This window comes from Lithobates pipiens, unplaced genomic scaffold (genome assembly GCF_037356315.1).
Source record: "Lithobates pipiens isolate NorthernLeopardFrog02 unplaced genomic scaffold, aLitPip1_a1.2 Scaffold_28, whole genome shotgun sequence".
NCBI lineage: Eukaryota > Metazoa > Chordata > Amphibia > Anura > Ranidae > Lithobates > Lithobates pipiens.
In genome coordinates this window covers 69,663,569-69,685,523 of record NW_027507789.1, presented here as the reverse complement: position 1 = coordinate 69,685,523, position 21,955 = coordinate 69,663,569, and the positions used below count along the sequence as shown (strand labels likewise).

The 21,955-nt window shown below is 43.8% G+C and overlaps 1 protein-coding gene across 10 annotated transcripts in view; it reads right to left on the bottom strand.

The window, feature by feature from the left end:
• Nucleotides 1-21,955, bottom strand: part of SRCIN1 (SRC kinase signaling inhibitor 1) — a 942,827-nt gene that overhangs the window by 790,722 nt on the left and 130,150 nt on the right. The gene's annotated exons all lie outside the window — the stretch shown is intronic.

Sequence of the window (21,955 nt, the reverse complement as noted above, 5' to 3'; positions counted from 1 at the left end):
ACCCTGATTGCGAAATTTCTTAACTTCAGGGACCGTGACAAGATCCTCCGCCTGACTAGAGAGAGAGGTAATATTCCCCATACCAATACCCATGTGGCAGTATTCCCGGACTTTTCCAGCGAGGTGCAACGGCAGAGATCCAAGTTCCAGGATGTTAAGCGACGCCTCCGGGTTCTACACCTTAAATATGCAATGCTGTATCCTGCGAAGCTTCGCGTGGAACACGAGGGCCGAACCCATTTTTTTGATGACCCTGAATTGGCTTCCACCTGGATTGACCAGAGAGAACACCGAGCCTGAACATGTTGCCCTACCTGCAAGCTGTGGATGTTTTTTCTTCCCTTCTTCCGCTCCCATGGGTGCCCGCGATCTCTCCTGCTTCTACTTTGGCGATTAGGCTGTCGCTCTGTGCACCTTGTCAATAGCTGCCCTTGCAGGGCCAGCGGATAAACTCAGGAAGATTTTTTTTTTCACCTCGTATTAGATCTTACAGCATGCCTATCCTTTCCCGGCATTCTCACTGGCCTGGGATCCCTGCCTTCCCTGTACCTCAGGAGCACATGGGGTGGACTGAGGATTACCTGTCATCCAGGACTGTTCTACTGTACTTTCTTCGTCATCCATATGGCGGGCGGAGCTCCCCTCTGCTCAGCCGTGATGGTATCACACCTTTGTGGCCCCTACTCCTCGTGCACCTTCAAGATAAGAAGTCGCCCCCCTAGGGCTTTTAGGATTTTTGTGCACTTTTCCCTCCCCCATTTGTCTAATTTTTTTTCTCCCCCTTCGTTTTTCTCTTTGTTACTTTGGGTATCTATGTTCCTCTGCAATTAAGTTCCTTGCCTCTAATGGGTTTTAACCTGTGGATGTCCCCTGTTGGTACCCAGTTGTGGGATATGATGTCCAAGCCGTGTTGGGGTGGCGCTGGACTGGGTGGGGGGCGGGATGTTGTGGTTTTAATTTTTATTTTTCTTACACCACTATGTTTGTTAATGTTTGTTTATACTGAAGGTACTATGTTAAAGTCATACATGCATTATTGGAATTGGCTGCTATTGTGTTTTGTGCTCACTGCATTGGCCATGACTGCACTGCTGATTCTAGCCCGCCTATGGTTTATTGTTTACACCCTGCACCCACCATGAGCTCTCTCAAGTTCCTTACGTGGAATGTCAGAGGCATGCGGAATAAGATAAAACGCACTGCCGCCCTGACATTCCTTAAGTCCCAGCGAGCTGACATTATTGCGCTTGTTGAGACCCATGTTACTGGCCATCTCCAGTCCTCTCTTAAAAAACCGTGGATAGGTTGGGCGTACCATGCTACCCACACCTCGTACTCCGGGGGGGTTTCGGTTCTAATTGCAAAAAGGGTGCCGTTTGACCTAGTGCTGCTCCAGACGGACCAGCAGGGCAGATATGTATTCCTACATGCCACCATTAGTGGAGCCCCTGTTTTGATAATAGCCTGCTATGTCCCCCCCCCCCCTTATAACTCAGCTGTACTCAAGGAGGGCCTTGCATTCATGGCACACTACCCCTCGGTGCCGGCAGTGTGGATGGGGGACTTTAATATGACCCTGATTCCCGCTCTGGACCCCTCGCCTGCTGCGGCTACTAACCTTAAGCTCCAGCTGTGACAGGTCTCCCAAATGCACATGGAGCAGGCCAAGCAGCGCATCTTTTTCTGTAGGCAGAGGATTTTTGAATATGGAGAAAGATCGGGCAAACTACTTGCTTACCTCGCCCACCTAGATTCCCATCCACCAGTCGTGGTCTCACTGATAGACACCCAGGGGAATGGTATTACGGATCCACAACGGGTGGCGAAGGAATTTGCGAGATTTTATCGAACACTTTACGCCACTCGGGTCACTCATACTCCCCAAGACACCAGAGACTACCTAGCGAGAGTTACATTTCCCAAACTGACAGACGCCCAACGTGACCTTTTAGAGGCCCCTATTACTGAGGAGGATATTTCTGAGGCTATCTCCTCTCTGGCCACTTCTAAAGCACCAGGACTGGACGGTCTACCGCTTGAATTTTATGCCACCTACTCTGAAATTTTGACCCCTAAACTTCACGACTTATATAAATCCATATTTGACACGGGAATCCTACCCCCCTCCATGAGAGAAGCACAAATAGTAGTGATTCCCAAGCCAGGGAAGGACCCAAACTACCCGGAATCGTATAGACCTATCTCCCTACTACAGGTCGACATTAAAATACTGGCCAAGATTCTTGCCTCCCGCCTTCATCAGGTCATCCTCTCACTGATCCACCCTGACCAGACTGGCTTTATGCCAGGAAAAAAACCCCCATGAATATCCGCCACTTACTCATGAACATCCAGGGATCCCATGATGAAGTCGGCTCGCGGGTGGTGGTGGCCTTGGATGCTGCCAAGGCCTTCGACTCCGTGCAATGGAACTACTTGTGGGAATGCCTCTCGGGATTCGGACTTGGCCCCAACTTTATTCGATGGGTCCAACTCCTGTATCAATCCCCGAGGGCCAAGGTGCTTGTGAACGGCTGGCTCTCTGATCAGTTCCCGCTGGAGAGAGGGACTCGACAAGGTTGTCCCCTTTCTCCCATGCTGTATGCGTTGGCTGTGGAACCACTAGCTATTATGGTTCGCGCAGACACCAGAATTCGTGGCCTTAGGATAGGAGATCTGGAGGAAAAGATCGGGATGTATGCTGACGATACACTCCTATACTTAGCCGACTCGGGTCCCTCTCTCCTTGCAGCCCTTCACACCATAGACTGTAATGGTAGTCATTCGGGTCTGAGCATCAACTGGTCCAAATCCCAGATCCTTCCGCTTGATCATTTCCCCCCTGTACCCACGTCCCCTCCTCTACATCTCCCTAGGGTTTCTGTGATCAAGTATTTAGGAGTGCAGGTCACTAGATCGCTGACAGACTATATACCTCTGAACATTGAACCCCTTTTCACCCTGATCAAGAACAAGACTCAAACCTGGGCCAGACTACCTCTGGGTGTTATGGGACGCATCAACCTGGTCAAAATGATACTCCTGCCCAAGATACTGTATTTGATGTGGCATGCACCCCTGTATATACCACAAAAATTTTTCAAGACGATTGAATCAATTCTTAATTCATTTATATGGGGCCACAGCAGACACAAATTGTCTCGGAGACTTCTGAAGAACCCAGTGACAATGGGAGAGGCTGCTCTTCCAGATTTCCAGGATTACTATCTTGCCTCCCAATTATCCCATTTCTATCACTTTGATAAGAGCGAGCTACCAAGATACCAGACATTACTTTGTAAACGCCCTGACGACCCAGCCCACACCCCACTTCAGTCAGTCCTTAGGGCCCTACTGTCCAGACGTCCCCCTCATCACAAGGTAGACATGCTGACGCACCACCGGAGGATATGGCGGACGGCCCTTAACAAACTTGGGACCCCACAGGTTCATTCTTACACGCCTCTCTGGTTCAACACTCATTTGCCCGAATTGCTGTCCATTCCGGACCCCGCAGCCTGGACACGCTATGGGATCCTGTATGTGCACCAAATTATGACTAACACTGGGATTAAATCCTTTCAGTCGCTAAAGGAAGAATTCACACTCCCTAACCATCTTTTCTTCAGATATTTACAGCTCCGACATGCGCTACAGACTCAATTTGCCGGCTCCAACCCCACTCTGACAGTCCCTCCCATAGTGGATATAGTCACAGGTGCTGAGCCAACCAAGTTGATCTCCGCCCTCTACTCCGCCATCCGTCTCCCAGGTACCGGGGCATTGGCTTATGCTGCCAAGGCCAGATGGGAGCTGGATGTGGGAGTGATTGAGGATGAGGAGTGGGATGAAGTCTTGGGGGACGTGAAGAGAGTCTCCCCCAGGCTCTCGGACCGCCTCACACAGCTATACATTCTACATAGGACATACCTGACCCCCCAGAAGATAGCACGGTTTAAACCCACGTATAATCCAGGATGCCGCTTATGCGACCACACTCCAGGCTCCTTCTATCACCTCATATGGTCCTGTCCGGTTATCCAAACATACTGGATACAGGTAATTCGCTTTCTCCATGACCAGATGGGCTCTCCTGCTAGCCTTGACCCGAAGATGTGTCTGCTTGGTCTCTTACCAGAATTAGAAGCTGACAAGTCCCTTCGCACCTTCCTACATGAAACACTCTTCCTGGCGCGAAAGGTGATTGCTCGTGGCTGGATGCAGGCCCTCCCCCCCACGGTCCAGTGCTGGACAAAAGAGGTTAATGATACCCTCCCTTATAAGAAATTGGTTTATACACATAGAGGATGTCCACTTAAATACGAGGGGATCTGGGGTAGGTGGTTGGGGGATGGGGAGACGTGTACTTGATATGCTGTTATATTGATCCCTTGTCCCCCTCCCCCCTCTGCTTATCCCCTTCGGTGCTTCCTCCACCTTAAGGACCTACTCTTCTTATGTCCCCTCCCCCTTTTATTTCTCCTTTTGCCTGCTCCCCCTCCCCCGGTTGACACACATTAACTCTAATGCTGCATCTACCCATGATGGGTGTCGGACCCCTATATCGCGCAGCTAACCCAATGCTCTCATGTATGCAACACTGCCTTGGCCAGATTGGCCCACGTTATTTGATGTATCGTATGTATGCCTGCTATGTATGTTATCTTCTGTTTCTTTCTTTTTTTTCAATAAAGCTTGTTTTTCGATTAAAAAAAAAAATATGATGGTTGAAAATAAACAATGCAGGAGGTAAGTGGCTTGGATTTCACTAAAAACAAACAACTCTAAACACCCTGGCTAAGTAACTAAATCTATAAAGAAGAAAAGAAGCAGTTTGTAATCGGAAAACATGCAACAACATTAACAGTGGCATACATTTAACAGGATGGATCTAATGAATGAATTTAATCAATTTAATTCAGACTCTTTATATACTAATCCAGTTCTGAAGGGTATTTTCAACAAAGGGATTCTTACCTTCCACACACCTACCTTTCTGCTGTCACTTCATGTGCTTGATACATTATATGAAATAATCTGTGAAATACTGCTATTTTAATTATTGAAAGATGCCGACAGATTATATCAACCACTGGCCTTTCTATTCCTTAAAGGACTGTAATAGAGGGATCTCCACAGCTGCATCTACCTGCTTGTAACCTTCTCAAGTCAAGCAGTCCTATTTCTCTTGCCACAACGAATCTCTTGAACGTTCTACCACGTAGGAATAGAAAACCTGGGTCAAACGATCCAAGCCCTAGGAGCCCTTAAGTCATTTAGTACAAGGAAGATATGGTTATCCTTGGACCCAAAAACACCTGGGATGACAAATAAGAGGCTATTCGAAAGGCTTAACCAGCAACAGCATGGCGACAGCAATTGTGGGAATATACAAAAACCTAAAAAAAACATTCAAAGCACTGTAAAACTTCCCCCAGCTGGCCAAAGTACAGATCGGCTGTCAAGGTTCAAACAAGCTCATTCAGGCTACCTGAAAGAGACCAGAAAACAGAAGTTGAAAATTCATCTACACAAACATCTACTTTAGGCATCAATTCCAACAACAATGAGTGACAGAACTCACAAACATACCTCACACAAGAGAGCATGGATCATGGACCAATCTCGATTTGATCTTATAAAGGATCTCAATTTATTTACACGAGAACCTAATTTTAAGTATCTTTGTGAGGTCCTCAAACATAAAAAAGGGGAAATATCCCTACAGGGAGCTAACTCTCATTGACGCGAATATTCACACTCAGATTATAAAGCACTAAAAGCGCTTACGGAACTAGAAAGAGAGGGTATTGATGTTAATTTTGAGGCTTTTATATCAGATAGTGACCCAGAACAGAAGGATGGCATTTGGTTATAACAATCAGACCAACTGAGAGGATCAAGAAAAAGTGCACAAAACTTCCCACCCAAGGTAACGTTAGAGTAGATCTTGAGGAACTGAGGGACGCTAATAAAATATTACATTTACATAAGAAAGAGTGGGAGGCCCTTAAATATTTGCAGGAATAACATAATTTAATTATCAAACACTCTGGCAAAGGGGAATGTAATTTTGATGACCCAAGATCAATATACCCAAATGTGCAAAAAATTTTTATCAAACAAAGCCTGGTACCGAAAAATATCATCAATTACCACTATATTCTTTCAGGAATCTTTTTTCAAGAAAATAGATAAGGCTTATGAACAACAGTATATTACTAAAGATACTTGTGATTTTTTGAAAACAGCGCATGTGCTTCCTAAAATGCATAAGAATTTATGTAACCCTCCGACCCATAGACTCCGGGATCAATAGTCTAACTTAGAGAGCACATAAACTAGTAGATGATTACCTAAGACTGCATGTGGAGAGTTTGCCTACATACCTTAAAGATAAAATACATTTATGTAGAAACAGAACGAAACTCTGGATAGCCGCACTCCGGATTGTGTAAAAATTAGATGCCTTTATTTCTTCAAAATGCAAGTGCAAAACTCCATTGAACAAAACGTCACAGCAAAAAGGGAACAAAAAAGGATTTTTGAATAAAATTTCTAACGCGTTTCACGCTACAAACAGCGCTTACTCATACTTACTTGGAGCGGTGAAATCTCTGTTTGTTTTGTCGACTTTCTGGATCTTTTTGCATATAAAATACATTTACTTATAATTTTGGAGGGCTTACATGTTAAGGAACATACTATTTTGGTGACCATTGATGTGGAGTCATGATACTTCTGTATCTATCACAATAAGGGCAAAGATGTGGTAGCAAGTTTTCTCAATGAAAGAAACTAAGGACTTTATGGCTACAATGTTTTTATCTTATAATTAATCTTAGCTATGATTAAGCAATGTTTGATAGTGTGAAACGTGTCAGCTCTTTTGTCCATTCTGCTGTGGCATGTATGTTTGTTGATATTTTTAACGAATAAAGGCAAATTTTTGGAGTGTGGCTGTCCAGAATCTTTCCTCATCCTCATTGCTATATGTATTGCCAGAACCTGTGGCTTCGAATTTAGGAGGAGAGCTTCATTCCAATTTGATCTACCTGGAGTGGTGACACCCCTTTCTCACTTTGTCGATGAGCACCCTTGTCTAACTTTTAGAAAGGGTCGCTTTTTGAAAGATAGATTAGTACAGAGCAATTTTGATAGGGAACAGGGAAAGGACCCCTGTGGATCTTCACCAAGGAGGACCTTTAGATGTGGCCACTGTTCATTTTGCAAATATGGTTAAATAATGGTCCTCTGAATACTGGCTCCCTTTCATTTGTATCTAGACATTCCATTAATTCTCTTTTAAGGACCATGTGGTTGACATCAATGATGTTAACCTGGAAAGCCCCATTGCGAGACACTTTTCTGACAAATATCTACATCAACTAGGCTCTTTACGATTTTCTGCACTTGCTATGAAACATCCTATTCCCAATACACACGGGGGTGACTTTGATAGATGTATTTTTACAAGTGGATGGATTCATAATTTATGTGCTACCCATCCTCCTGGTCTGAATTATGGTTTCAGTTTTGCCCCATTTTTGGTAGAACGAGGGCTGCTTACTCTCTTATTCTTCCTGCAATGTGGAATATGGACACCCCCCCCCCCCCCCCCCCATCTGTATTTTACTGTAGATATTAAACTTTCACTTAAAAAAAACAACGGGAGCAGTGGCATTTTCATAGTTGGACATGCTATAGCTGTTGGAGGCCTTGACTGCAGACTCGACCTTCCACACGGTGGTGCTGCTAGATGGGAATGGGGCAGCTGCAGAGGCCCAATGAAAGTTGGACTCTGCAAAGAAGCAGAATTATAATAATATCACAAAGGGGCATTTTCATTGACCACCAAAGAAACAAGAACTTTACACAGACCTCTATTATACTGGGGCATTGGTGTCTAAAATGGGGGCTTGTGGTGGATAAACATGAGACGGTAATGCAGTACATGATGGGGGTTTTCTTAGTGGCTTAATACACCTCTTCTGCACCAATTCCATAGTTGGCAAGCAGTGATTAGAGACATTGGAGTTTGCTAAAGGTGAGGTGTAGTAAATCAACCTCATTGTGTCAGATAAATTGAGCAGCTCTCACTCTGCTGTACAGACAGGAGGCAACAGTATGGACACAAGTTTAAAAGTCTGCACACTGAAGCTGATAAAAGCATTCGTTTACCTGCTGGAAGACATGACACAGTTGTGGAGATTGGGGGTGTAATGACTACAGTGCTAAGCTGTGACATAGTGGTGAGCCTTGGAGAGGGTCAGGGGAGTGCAGAAATGAGCTGTGAAAGAGGGAAGAGCTATGGATAAAGATGAAGAGATGATCTGTTGATGGAGCTTTGGATGGGGGGGGGGGGGGGGGGGGTGGAGGAATGCTGTGGACAGAGGGGCATTGAGAATGGTGGATGCAGAGGTGAGCTTTGGTTAAAGGGGTAAGGATGTCAACTGTGTAAGGGGGGGTGCAGAGGTGAGTTGTCGAGGGGGGTAAAGATGTGAGCTGTGCATAGTTACATAGGTGAGCATGGAGTGATTTGTGAACGCACCTGTACTGTGTACTAGAACCTCCAGGCTAGTGTCCCATAGTTGGCAAGCATTGGTGTCACTAATGCTGGGGCTTGCTCTCCATATTTCTTGCCTGGTGCCCTGGGTACCCAGGCTGCTGCTGCCCACCATGTTTTTTTTGCTGCTACTGCCAATGTGACTAGAAAGGTTAGATTGGATGTGCTGAGCAGCTCCCAGTGTGCTGTACATGCAATGGCACAGACTCAAGTGGAAAAGCCTGTGCACAGCAGCTTGGTGCCCCTTTTTGTATTTCTATGGTTTGAGCAACTATTGGGGCCCATCTTCTGCGATTTACAAGCTAACAGTTTTTTTGGTTTAAGTTTATATCCGCTTAAAATTATTACACTGTCTCAGGATTATAAAGATCAGAAGGCATAATATGGAAGTCCAGCTAAGGTGTAGTTAATTCACAACTTTTATTATAATATTGGGACATTCATAGAAGAAGTAAAAACAGTGTTCTCCTACATCAAGCCTGAGATGGTAAGTCACAGACAACTCCATCATGGGCCATGTCATTAGAGTCCTGAAGTTATCACACAATTGCTGGGTGTTTAGGCTTATTTAGGAAGACAATGTAAGGAACTAATAGGATGTGCAAAGTGCAGTAGTCTGTGAAAGCTGATTACATTCCAATCAATTTTACCCAGATCAGTGAAACAAGAAAACTGATTGGCTGCTAGAAGTTGCTGAATTTTGTCCTTGTACTCTATTCTGCACAAAAAACACAAAAGTGACTACCTGCACAACATGGCCAGCCACAGTAAGAATATTCATGTTTATCTGCATTTGGATAAAATATGATTTCTGGCTTACAGGAATGTGCAGTGTTAAATGTTCTCATTTGTCTTACTCATTTACCCTTTCAATATCTCAAGGCATCTGCCAAGGATCACGGAACACTAAATAACAGAGAAACTTTACCCTCAGGTTTTGCTCCTTACATAATAACAACATAAGAAATAAGCATAGGCATAAAAAAAGAGAACAGAATGAACAGAGCTTTTAAATACTAAAATAGTTTTTTTTTTTTTTTTTTAGATAAAGTAAAATCATCACTGCCCATTGTCTCTGACAAGCGATACAATATTAAGAATCAATGTGAAGACTACATACATCAAAGGAAAAGCAAGGGAAAGCTTCTCCTCTAAACAGTAATGCTCTGACCACAGAATGCATACTAGGAAGATTTAGGTAAAGCTTTACAGAAAACAAACAGTCCGAATTTGGTACCATCTACATTTGGTGTTTTTTTTGGAGCAGATACTTTTCATCACAGGACTGTCAGTTCTTATACTGACACATTTGGCCCCAATTAAGGATTGAGCTGATAGTCCATATGTTAAAGTCATTTTCAGGGTTATGATAGTCTTAGGCCAAAATACACCCCAAATAGTTTGTTTTGTTTTGAAAAGAGCTGGGAAGGGTTAGCAATGAAACACTGCAGACAGGCTCTCTCTCTGAACTCCCAAGGCAGGTCTGCAATGACATCCCTATTTGGTCCCTGAAAGGATTTGGGGCTGAGCAGGCCCTCTCAGCAATGGATGGGATCCTGGTGAGCAAGCTGAACCTGCAGCAATCCAGTCCTCCCTGGCTGGGAACTTCTCCTTTTGGACAGGAACCAAGGCCTCTGGGCTTCAGATTCTTTATACACTCACCAACCACCATCTGGACACATCTCTCCAGGGATTGGCTGGGGCTACATAAATATTCAGGCTTCCTATCTGAATTTTCCACTCCAGAAAGCTCCAGAAACAGGAGGAAGCAGCACAAAACTTGTGTCATGTGCAGATTTTTTCTGCGAAACTCCAACAAAACTCCGCTTTTTTTTGCTTCTCTCTTTCCCTCCCCTCTCTCTCCTCTCTTTCTTCATCTCTTACTTCTGATCCTCTCTGCTTTGGTATGAGCCCTTTGCCCACAGGCAAGAGCGGTACCCCTTATTGGTCCCATGGGCAATGATATCAGCTTCAGTTCTGTGGTTTCCAGCTGAAGGGTCCTCTTTTAGGACATGAAACATATTGTGATCTCAAGCATGACTTGGTAATTTTCCACCTTATAAGTGTAGGACCCTGGAGTTTAGTCAGGGAGCGCCTCACAAATTTACTTGACAAGAGTAGTTATCTTGGTTGATTGATAGAGATCTATTGATTTCTCCCTAAGTTTGGCCTTGTTGCACTTTTCTCTTCTACCATTAGGTGACCAGGTACTTGGTGGTACTAGACAAGAGAAGGGCAACCCAAGGTCAGGTTATGAGTATATGGGATATCTCAGCCAATGGGCAGGAGTTTTCTTGAATTGCTTTACCTGCTGGGAGAACCTATATATTCGGGTGAGGTCAGGTAATCTGTGTTCTGTGCCACCTGTATGGCTGTCTGGGTGGATGTGTGTCGTACACCCCGGGCTGCTAGGCCGGAGATTGGGCCTATCCTGGGGGCATCTGGCTACTAGGCTGTGTGAGGGCCTATCCAGAAGTAAAGAGAGCAGCGCAGGGTTGGGATTGCGGCTTGCAATCTGACCAAAAGTGACGGTTCTGCCGGCCGGAGAACTTGTCAGTGGTCAGAGGTAGAAGGGAAAGTATCGCCACAAAGGGACCAACCACCTTTACCAGGGACCACAGTGATAACGTGAAGCAAGTACCAGAATCACATTCTCACCGAATGGGCACAGTGGAGAATCGGGAAAATTCAGGCGGTCGAGTCAGGGACCCAACCAGCGGAAGAGACGCTTGCGGAGCAGCCTTATGAGTCAAGCCAGGGACCTCATCGGTTATCAGGGGTTAAGCTTGAGAAGTATCTGGGCTGCCAAGCTAGGGACCCAGCAGGGAAGCGTGGGTGACCACTGCAAACCTTGGGAGAGCTCAAGGGATTCAGAGTCAGTGAATCAGTGGGTCTAGTGAGAGGCCGAGAGCTCAGTGTTGAAGAACTACAAGAGGCAGTTGTAGTGCAGCTGAAAGGACTGTTACGTTTGCGTTAGGAACTGTTAAAGACTGAGGACAGAGGGGACAGAGGAGGAGAGATAGGGACCAGAGGAGGACATGGAGGGGGACTAGAGGAGGAGCACAGAGGGGGACTGGAGAAGCACAGAGGAGGACACAGAGGGGGACTAGAGGAGGAGCACAGAGGGGAACGGAGGAGCACAGAGGAGAACACAGAGAGGGACTGGAGGAGGAAACAGAGGTGGACCAGAGGAGCATGGAGGAGGAGATGGAGGGGGACCGTGGGGACACAGGGGACAGTCAGGGGTGATCGTGAGGCGGTGGGGGGAGTTATAAGCACCAATCTCTGTTTAGATTTCAATAAAGCAGCTGAAAGTCATGGGAGGGAGAGGAGGAGAAGCGGCTCTCAGCTGCTTTATTAAAATCGGCTCAAGCATCAGAAAAGTACTCGTGCAAATGCTCGGTATCAGTGCAACCCTAATTTCAAATACGCTATATAATGTATGACAATTTATAACAGTTTATTGATGTTAATTATTTATTTTTATGCTGTATCCCAAAGGCTGTTTCCTTATTTTAAACATGTGACTAGCAGCATAGGACTAGAAGCTCCTCCTGCCTATGTTTCCCAGGCAGACAGGCTGGGAAAGAGCTGAGTCATGTGACAGCTGTATATAGATAAGGAAATAAGGCACTTAGTTTTTTTCATTTTTAAAATATTGACAGTGCCATCATCGACATACAGAAAGAGAAGGGATAATGTAAATTAAACAGTCTGTTTAGTATCACTTTATGGTTTGAAATAACCTCTGCAGACTGTGACTCCTCGTGTACCAAGTCTTCAGGTAAGGTAAGGTAAGGTACATTCCTTCTCATTCTTGCCTGACTGTGTGGAAGCAACTTCAGTCTCAGGGAAATCAGAAAAAGACTCTGGAGAAAAGGGCATGGAAAAGGCTTGCGGCGCCTGCGTTCAAAGTCAGCTATCATAGATGCAATTTGTCCTATAAACATAGTAGCTGAGAATGCCTCCTGATATAATACAGAGGAAGAGTTAACCCCTGAATGGGTTAAAGTGGAAGTAAACCGATCGATTTAACAGTTTAAAAAAACAGTTACATTTCCGGCACGTGCCGGGGATATAACTGTTACATTGGCTGTGCTCTCAGCCAAACTGTGAAACCATCCAATGGCTGGTGTCATAACGGAGCACGTGTGCAGCATCATGACTGTTGTAGACAAAACAGAGATGAAGATGGCAGCTTCTTTGGCTGAAAACGATAGGCAGGTTTACTTCCACTTTAAGGAAGACTCAGAGAAATGCTGCAACTCAGGCAAGGGACAATGAAACTGGCAGGGGCAAGCCATGTTACTCATCAAAAGGGACAGCAACCCATGCGAAGCATCAAGCACATAGCAGACAGACTTCACGACTCCGATGGACAAACCCCCAAAGGGATATTCGATGACAGACTTTCACCACCATGTGCAACATGGCCCTGAACCTGTAAAGCACTAACAACACGTTGCAGCATAGGTACCTAGGCAAGCACCTAATACAGAGTCAATGCTCAATTCTTTAGGCTGGCCCCACCTCTTCCCCACAGCAGGCTCCAGGTATGACCTCCAAGGATATGCTGAATACCAGCAAATCCAGAAACTACAAAATGAACCGCCTAAAGGCTCTGCTGCAACTAAAGATTCTTACTACTAGAGAAAATTATTTGTATAAAAAAGAGAAAAAAAAAATTATCCTAGGACACTAGCAAAATCTAAGGCCTACTAGGAGTGGGGGGGTTATACTGGATTGACTGGATGGACTGTTCTGTTTTGTCAGCGTCTGTTTTCCTGAAGGCAGCAGCATAACCCAATGTAGTTGAATGCTCATCCTCTGTCCCGCAATGTACAATTCAGAAAAGAGTTTTAAAACAAGTCTTTACTGCCTGAGCAAACACTTGGGAATTGGCTTCAACCAGTTTATAACAAGTTAGAAATACCGGCTATGTTTTTACATTAGAAGGGTGACAGAGGCTGACTGCCCCCTTAAGCTGCAATAGGCAGCTGCTACAATGCTTTGCTTCATGACCTGACATGTAGCAATCAGTGGGCAGCAAGCCTGCCGAGTGCTACACATGCAAGTCATTAGGGAAGCGTGGCTGCAGCGAGATTTTTGAAAAAATGGGGTCAAAACAGTCAGTGAGGAGGTGGACCATTCCGAAATTTCACAGTAATTTTAGAAATAAAGTGAGCATATATAAGCATGTAGACATGCTGGTAGGTTAATTGGCTTCTGTCTAAATAGGCCCCAGTATATGAATGTGAGTTAGGGACCTTATATTGTAAGCTCCTTGAGGGTAGGGACTGATGTGAATGTACAATGTATATGTAAAAGCGCTGCATAAGTTGACGGCGCTATATAAGTACCTTAAATAATAATAATATAGTGTATTCACATCTGTGATGCTGTGTGGTAGTGATGTAAAATTTCTAAAGGTTTAGAGCAGTGCGGGGTATACCAACAAGGCCTCCACCACCTTCCTACTGCTGGCGTTCAGCTTCTTTCAAAATGCACCATTCAAACAGCGTCACAGATGTCAACATACTATATTTATTTATATACGCTCACTTTATTGCTAAAATTACTGTGAAAGTCAAGACATAGCTGGGTGTACTAAGGTGTCCACTGCAGATTCTTCTGACTGCAGGTGTTCTGTCAGATGAGCAAACCTGGTAGCGGTGTTTGCATTCGCAGCTGATGGAACGTTTCTTCTGTTACCTAATCTGATGGGTCACCGATTCTGTCAGAACACCGGCGCCTGTGACCCCGAAATAGATTGATGAATCAGCTAGGGGTGCTGCCAGTGAGGTCCCAGAAGACAGCGGAACCATTCAAAAAGTGCAGTATGACTCTGACTAGGAGACAGTAGGAAACAGATGCCGGCACCTGCACCCGAAGCCAATTGACGAATCAGCTAGGGGTACCCACATCACGGGATCCCTGGACAGGTAAGTGTCCTTATATTAAAAGTCAGCAGCTACAAATAGTGACTATTTTTTTACAGACTGGAACTTCTCTTTAAGGCTGGATTCACACCTATGCATTTTTAGTGCTTTTTGCATTTTGCAGATTTGCACTACAGAACGTGTTCCATAGGAAACCATGTTAAATGGACTGTAGTGAAAATCTGCAAAATGCAAAAAGCACTAACAATGCATAGGTGTGAATCCAGCCTCAGTGTAAGAGCCATGTCACACTAGTGATCCTATCGCTAGTGAAAATTTGACAACATCAAAAATGCTGTGACCTGTGAGTGGTCCCAAAGTGGACTGGTCATGTGTCCCAGAAGACTTTTAGAGAGAGGGGGAAGGAGAACTTCTGCTTCCGATCGCCTAAGGTGACCAGAATGGAAGTGGGAGCAGGTATCAGTCAAAATCGGGTACCCGCTCCCCAAAAGCTCAGTTTCACAAACAGGAGCCTAGGAGGAAGCCTTAAAGTGGAACTTCCCCTTTTGGGTGGAGCTCCACTTAATGATTGTGTAGGTGTTTATACTTAAATTTAAAGCTGGCTGACCAGTAGGCTGATCGAAAAAACAAACAGATTCCTCCAGCCACACAAGCAAGGTGGATGAAGGATTTAGCCCCCACCAATACCGGTATTCTGACATTAGGGCTCTCAGATTAACGAAATTCAATGTTTTTCAACGTTTCTTATGCCTGAAAACAGTTGCAAGGGACTATATGAATGAGCTAAATACTTTAAGTCACAGTGCTATCTAGCCTTCTGTTGTGAACTTTCTGAGGGTACCATTAATTCTGCAATTCCAATTTCCGTGTAAATGCAAAAATTTCTATAAAGGCCTCATTCACAAAGCCGTGTTTGTCCACATGGGGGCACAATTGTTACGTGCATCTGCATGCGGGCAGTCCTATTCATGTCAATTGGGAACGAGTGACTGCATGGACACAACAACTGCTCCCAATTTGACAACCGTGCAGGTGTGCAGCCCCAAAATGCACATTATCTGTGTTCGGGGTGCACCTGCATGGCTATCAATACATTGTTAGCTGGAATAAAGTGTATGAATAGATGCTCTACAATATTACTGGAACATGTGATGGCAATGGTAGTGTGCACAAAAAATAGGAATTACAGATATAGACCAAGACTATTTCACAGTACAATACAGGGAAAATTACTTTTTATTGCACAGTCCTTTTTTTGACAACTGCAGAGGGTGATAATCTTACTTCTAAAATGCTAAAATGTGCTACAAAGGCTAACTGTTAAGGGTTAATTTACAGATTAGGATACCTGGACCTGCTGCTTTGTATCCACTGGGATGATTTTCCCCTAATCCCAATGACACAAACAGGGCAAAGCAAATAGCTCACTTTAAAGTACTCAGCGTTTTGTAGCTTAACCACATCAATACAGGGCATTTTCACCCCCTTCCTGCCCAGGCCAATTTTCAGTTTTCAGCACTGTTGCATTTTGAATGACAATTGCGCAGTCATGCAACACTGTACCCAAATGAAATTTTTATAATTTTTATAATTTTTTCCCCCCACAAACAGAGCTTTCTTTTTGTGGTATTTGATCACCTCTGCGGCTTTTTTTTTTTTTTTTTTGCGCTATGAACAAAAGAAGAGTGACAAGTTTGAAAAAAACACAACCGTTTTTACTTTTTGCTATAATAAATATCCCAATTTAAAAAAAAACGTTTTTTCTCCTCAGTTTAGACCGATATGTATTCTTCTATATATTTTTGGTAAAAAAAAAAAAATCGCAATAAGCGATTATTGATTGGTTTGGGCAAAAATTATAGCGTCTACAAAATAGGGGATAGATGTCTAGAATTTTTTTTTTTTTTACTAGTAATGGCAGCGATCTGCGATTTTTATAGTGACTGTGACATTGTGGCAGACACACTTTTGACACTATTTTGGGACCATTCACATTTATACAGCAATCAGAGCTATAAAAATGCACTGATTACTGAATAAATGTCACTGGCAGGGAAGGGCTTAACACTAGGGGGCGATCAAGGGGTAAAATGTGTTACCTAGGGAGTGATTCTAACTGTAGGGGAAGGGGACTCACAAGGGGAGGAGACCGTTTAGTGTTCTTCTGTACTGAGAATACACGGTCGGTCTCCTCTCCCCTGACAGGACGAGGATCTGGGTGTTTACACACCCAGATCCACGTCCCGGCTCTGTTACTGGCAATCGTGGCTCCTGAGTGATGTGACGGTGCGCGCACGCTCCCTAGACAGCCGGGAAGCCCAGGACATCATACGACACCTGCCCAGGATGGGAGATCCCTCCTGCAGATGTCATTTGACTATGGTCGGGGTATGAAGTGGTTAACACATTAAGCACAATAAAAAAAAATCCCAATTAAACAGTTTGTTGTAGCTCTTGAGATTTACAATTTTCAATGCTGTTGGCTCATGCTCTTTCAATGCTGCTTCCCTAAACTTCTGTTAACAGTGGGCAGTGCAGTCTCCATTCAGTCTGTTGGAGAAGGGAGGGGAGGAAGAAGGGAGGAGTAGCGAATGCCTTACTATCCTATAGGGCTGTGTGTTTCTACTGGAGCATACAGTGTATGGAGACACCGCTCTTGTCCCTGCATGGAAAGATAACTCCATAGGATGCTATAGGAGATTGGAGCCACCCTGAAACAAGAAAACTGGGGCAGTGGTACCAGCTTAAACTGGAACATATGAAAGGGTTAAAAGATAAAGAAGCTGCATAGTCCATAAGTGATTAAATCAGCTACCGAAAGTGATTTAACCCCTTAGTGACTGGGGGGAAAAGAAATGTTAATGTATAAGATAATTTTGCAAATTTGACCTGCACTTGTAAAATATTGCATATCATCAGAACTACTTTGTGTATTCGGGTGGATTATACCTTGCTTATTCAGGTCAAATTGGGCTTTCTTTTGGGGGTAATGGCAACGAATATCTTTTGATTTATTTTTATTATCAAAGAAAAACTTGCCCACAATAGAAAACAAAAAAACATTTTTTTTAAATTTAGCTCTGTATTGCTTGCTTTTACAATAAATTGCCACCAAGAACAACCCAAAATAAATTCTCCTCCAGGAACAAAGTAAAACATTTCCTGCAGCATTTTAGAAATGGCATCCTGTACAGGAACCGTAAGTGCACTGCAATTCCCAGTCCGGGTGCAACGTGCCATTGGGATTAATGCCACCCGTACGCAGTCAGTGCGTTTTTCTGTGTGGGTCGTGGCAGATGCAGATGCAGACTCACATGGCTGTCATATGATGTGAGTCACATATTTCTCCATATTCAGAAAAACCAGGTATTGCTTTTTAAAAGAAAAAAACACTATTTTTTTTTTGTAAACTTTGCTTACTGCATAAGGTGCAATAATATAAACCATAACATATAAGGCCTAATATTAAGTCATTGATTCTGGTCAATACTCACATCATGCAAGAACACTAAATTTCTCTAGCAAATTAGGGAGAATACTTTTGGTGAAGTCATGCAAAGCACATTTTTTTTTTTATTATTGTCAGTTGATGTCAGCCTTCAGCATATCCAATGAATAATAATGAGCCATCATGAAAAAAAAAAAGAAATTACTTCAGTGACCGACATGCCAGGAATAAGCATGGAAAACATTGGCAACACCAAGTGATCTTGAGTTAAAAATAACTCCACGTGTAGCAGTTATTCATCCCTGAGTATACCACTGCTGTATGCATTATTATAAGCAATAAATCAAACAGAAAGACTTTGATAGAGAACAAAGATCAGTTATGAGCCTAATGCCACGTACACATGACCGGAATTTCAGCCAGCAAAAGACCGATGAGAGCTTTTCATCGGAAAATGCGACCGTGTGTATGCTCCATCAAAATTTAGCTGTCTGAATTTCCGCCAGCAAAAAATGTATAGCATTTTCTCAATTTTCCCGATGGAAAAACTTTCTATCGGAAATTCCGATCGTGTGTATGCAATTCTGACACGCAAAAACTCATGCATGCTCAGATTCAACTACGAGATGGAAGCTATTGGCTACTGGCTATTGAACTTCCTTTTTCTAGTTCCCTCGTACGTTTTGTATGTCACCACGTTCTTGATGGTCGGAATTTGGGGTGACCGTGTGTAAGCAAGACAGTTTGAGCAAAATCCCGTCGGAATTCCATCGGGAAAACCATCAGAGCTTTTTCCGACGAGAATTCCGATCGTGTGTGTGTGGCATAAATGTACAGAAAAAAAAGAGTGTTTACAGTATCTCACAAAAGTGAGTACATCCCTCACATTTTGTAAATATTTTATTATATGTTTTCATGTGACAACACTGACGAAATAACACTTTGCTACAATTCTCGTACGTAAATAATACCAAAACGGTACACATTAAACAAAAAATTGTTTGTTCTGTTCCCGTGCGAGAAATTTATGGAGTTGGTCCCTTCGAAAATCTTCTTTAGGAGGGTCGGAATTGGCTGTCGAAAGTTGTCTACACATTATCAGAAAGCCGTACAATCGTTCCTCAGAAGAAAATATTCACCCAATTTTCCTATAGTGTGTACAGGGCATTAGACATAACACACACGCCCAAAAAAAACGTTAAAGAAGTTGTAAAGGCAGAAGGTTTTTTTTTATCTTAATGCATCTTCCCACTTATGCCATGGAAATGAGGAGAAGAAGAATAAGCTTTGTAAACCATCAGGAGAGAACCGGTCAATGCTGAAAACTCTTGAAATTTCAGTGTAGCAGAGGCACCGTGTTGTCAGACAAAACAGGAAGTTAGGAGCACACTGAATTTTTTAAAGGAAGTGTTTTTTTCGTTCTTGCTGTGATTTTAAAAGACTAAACCATGATCTATTGTGCAAAGGTCTACAGAATCATTTTTTTTTGTTCACCTAGACGTACACTTTAATTGCATGGGTTAAAGAGCAGTAAAGAGATAGTGTATTATAGGGAAAGAAAAACAGTTTAGCTGCTAGCGCAGATTTAAGAGGTAAAGGTGTTAAATAAAAGAGCTGTAAATAGCGGAGCAGCAGAAGCAGTAAACAGTGCTTGTATTTTATGTGCTGTACTCTTTCTCAGCAGTCTGTCTTCATTTTGTAAGTCAGCCATTTCAGGAGGGGAGTAACACGTCCTTGAATGCCCTTCAGCCTGAGTATACTGCACAGTGTGCACGGTGGCTACAAAATGCCACTAAACTGTGCTTTGCGGGATTTCACTGCCACTGAACAATTAGCACAGCGTGTGCACTTTTCACTGTTTTGATTCACACATCTTGAGAAGCCACTAAATGCTGAAATCTTCAGAAAACAGAGGCAGTGTGCTGTGACTGCTTGAATAGAAACATGAGAATCACTAGACTACAATGTCCCATACAATGACACATACAAAACCGGTCTCCCACGAGAGAAGAAATATAATAGAAGCATAGAAAATGGAAAAATGGACCCCAGAAAGACAAGCAAATGCATCTATAAATCTGGTGAATCTTTTCCTTTCTGGTGAACTACAAGTCTACAGAATACATGTGTCAGGAACATTGAGGCCTCAAACACACGGACGTTTTTATAGTGGCGTTTTTGAGCTTTTTTTGCAGCTTAACCACTTTCAGACCGGACCAATTTGCTGGTAAAAGACCAGACCACTTTTTGCGATTCGGCACTGCGTCGCTTTAACTGACAATTGCGCGGTCGTGCGACGTGGCTCCCAAACAAACTTAACGTCCTTTTTTTCCCACAAATAGAGCTTTCTTTTGGTGGTATTTGATCACCCCTGCGGTTTTTATTTTTTGCGCTATAAACAAAAATAGAGCGATAATTTTGAAAAAAACGCATTATTTTTTACTTTTTGTAATAATAAATATCCCCCAAAAATATATAAAAAAAAATTTTTTTCCCTCAGTTTAGGCCGATACGTATTCTTCTACATATTTTTGGTAAAAAAAATCGCAATAAGCGATTATTGATTGGTTTGCGCAAAAGTTATAGCGTTTACAAAATAGGGATAGTTTTATAGCATTTTTATTAATAATTTTTTATTATTTTTTTTTTTACTAGTAATGGCGGCGATCTGCGATTTTTATTGTGACTGCGACATTGTGGGGGACCCATCGGACATTTTTGACACATTTTTGGGACCATTGTGATTTATACAGTAATCACTGCTATATAAATGCAGTGATTCCTGTGTAAATGACACTGGCAGTGAAAGGGTTAACCAGTGGGTGGCAGTGTAGGGGTTAAGTGTTCCTAGGGGTGTGTTACTAACTGTGGGGGGGTTGGGCTTTCATTTAGTGTACACTGATCTCTGCTCCAATCACATGGAGCAGAGATCAGCGTCACTAGTTGCTAGGCAGAATGGAAAAATGTTGTATATACAGCATTTCCTCCATTCGGCCGCTCCGTGAGACGATCGCGGGGATGCCCGCGGCGATCGAGTCCGCGGGTCCTGCGACCGGACTCACGAGGGTCCCGACCAGCGCGCTCCCGATGGCACGGCGGCAACGAATATTGGACGTACATGTACGCCAATATGCCTGCCCGTGCCATTCTGTCAACGTACATCGTCGTGCGCTGGTCGGGAAGTGGTTAAAAACGCCCCTGCATGTTATTAAATGGCCTCATTCACACCATGGCGCTTTTGAGCTGTAACAGGCATTGGCATTTTTAAGCTCCAAAAAAAAAAAAAAAAACAGGACCAGCATGTTCTGAGGCTCCAGCGCTAGAGCTGTAAAAATGCCAGATGCTAGTAAAAGGTGTTAAATGCGATTTAACAAGGCTTAACGCTGTATACACAGCATTAAGCCTCGTCCGGCGTTTCTCATGCGCCTATTCAAAATCAATGGCTCCCTATTGGAGCCCATTGATATGAATATAAGTCGCACCAGAAGTCGGATCATGATGATCCGACTTGCGGTGCGACTTGTGTGCTGAGAATCTTGAAGGAGAGCCCCATCAAAATATAGAAAAAAAATTGGCGAGAGGTTCCCCCCAAGATGATACCAGACCCTTCGGTCTGGTATGGATCTTAAGGAGAACCCCCTACACCAAAAAAATTGCACAGGGGTCCTCCCAAATCCATACCAGACCCTTATTTGAGCATACAGCCCGGCAGGTCAGGAAAGGGGGGGGCAAGCGAGCGCCCCCCCCGGACCATGCCAGGCCACATGCCCTCAAAATGGAGGGATGAATGCTTTTGGGGCGGGAGGGATCTACCCCCCACCCCAAAGCACCTTGTCCCCATGTTGATAAAGAAAAGGCCCTCTTCCCAATAACCCTTGCCATTGGGAATGATGGGGCGATGGTGTCACAAGAGGCATGGCCTCCAAATTCCATCATCGGGTGGCTCCACCCCATGCTAATATAAGTCATTGCACATGGCAGACCCAGCATTACACCGGGAGATCGGGTCAAATCAACATTGGAAGAAGAGCAGTGGAAGAA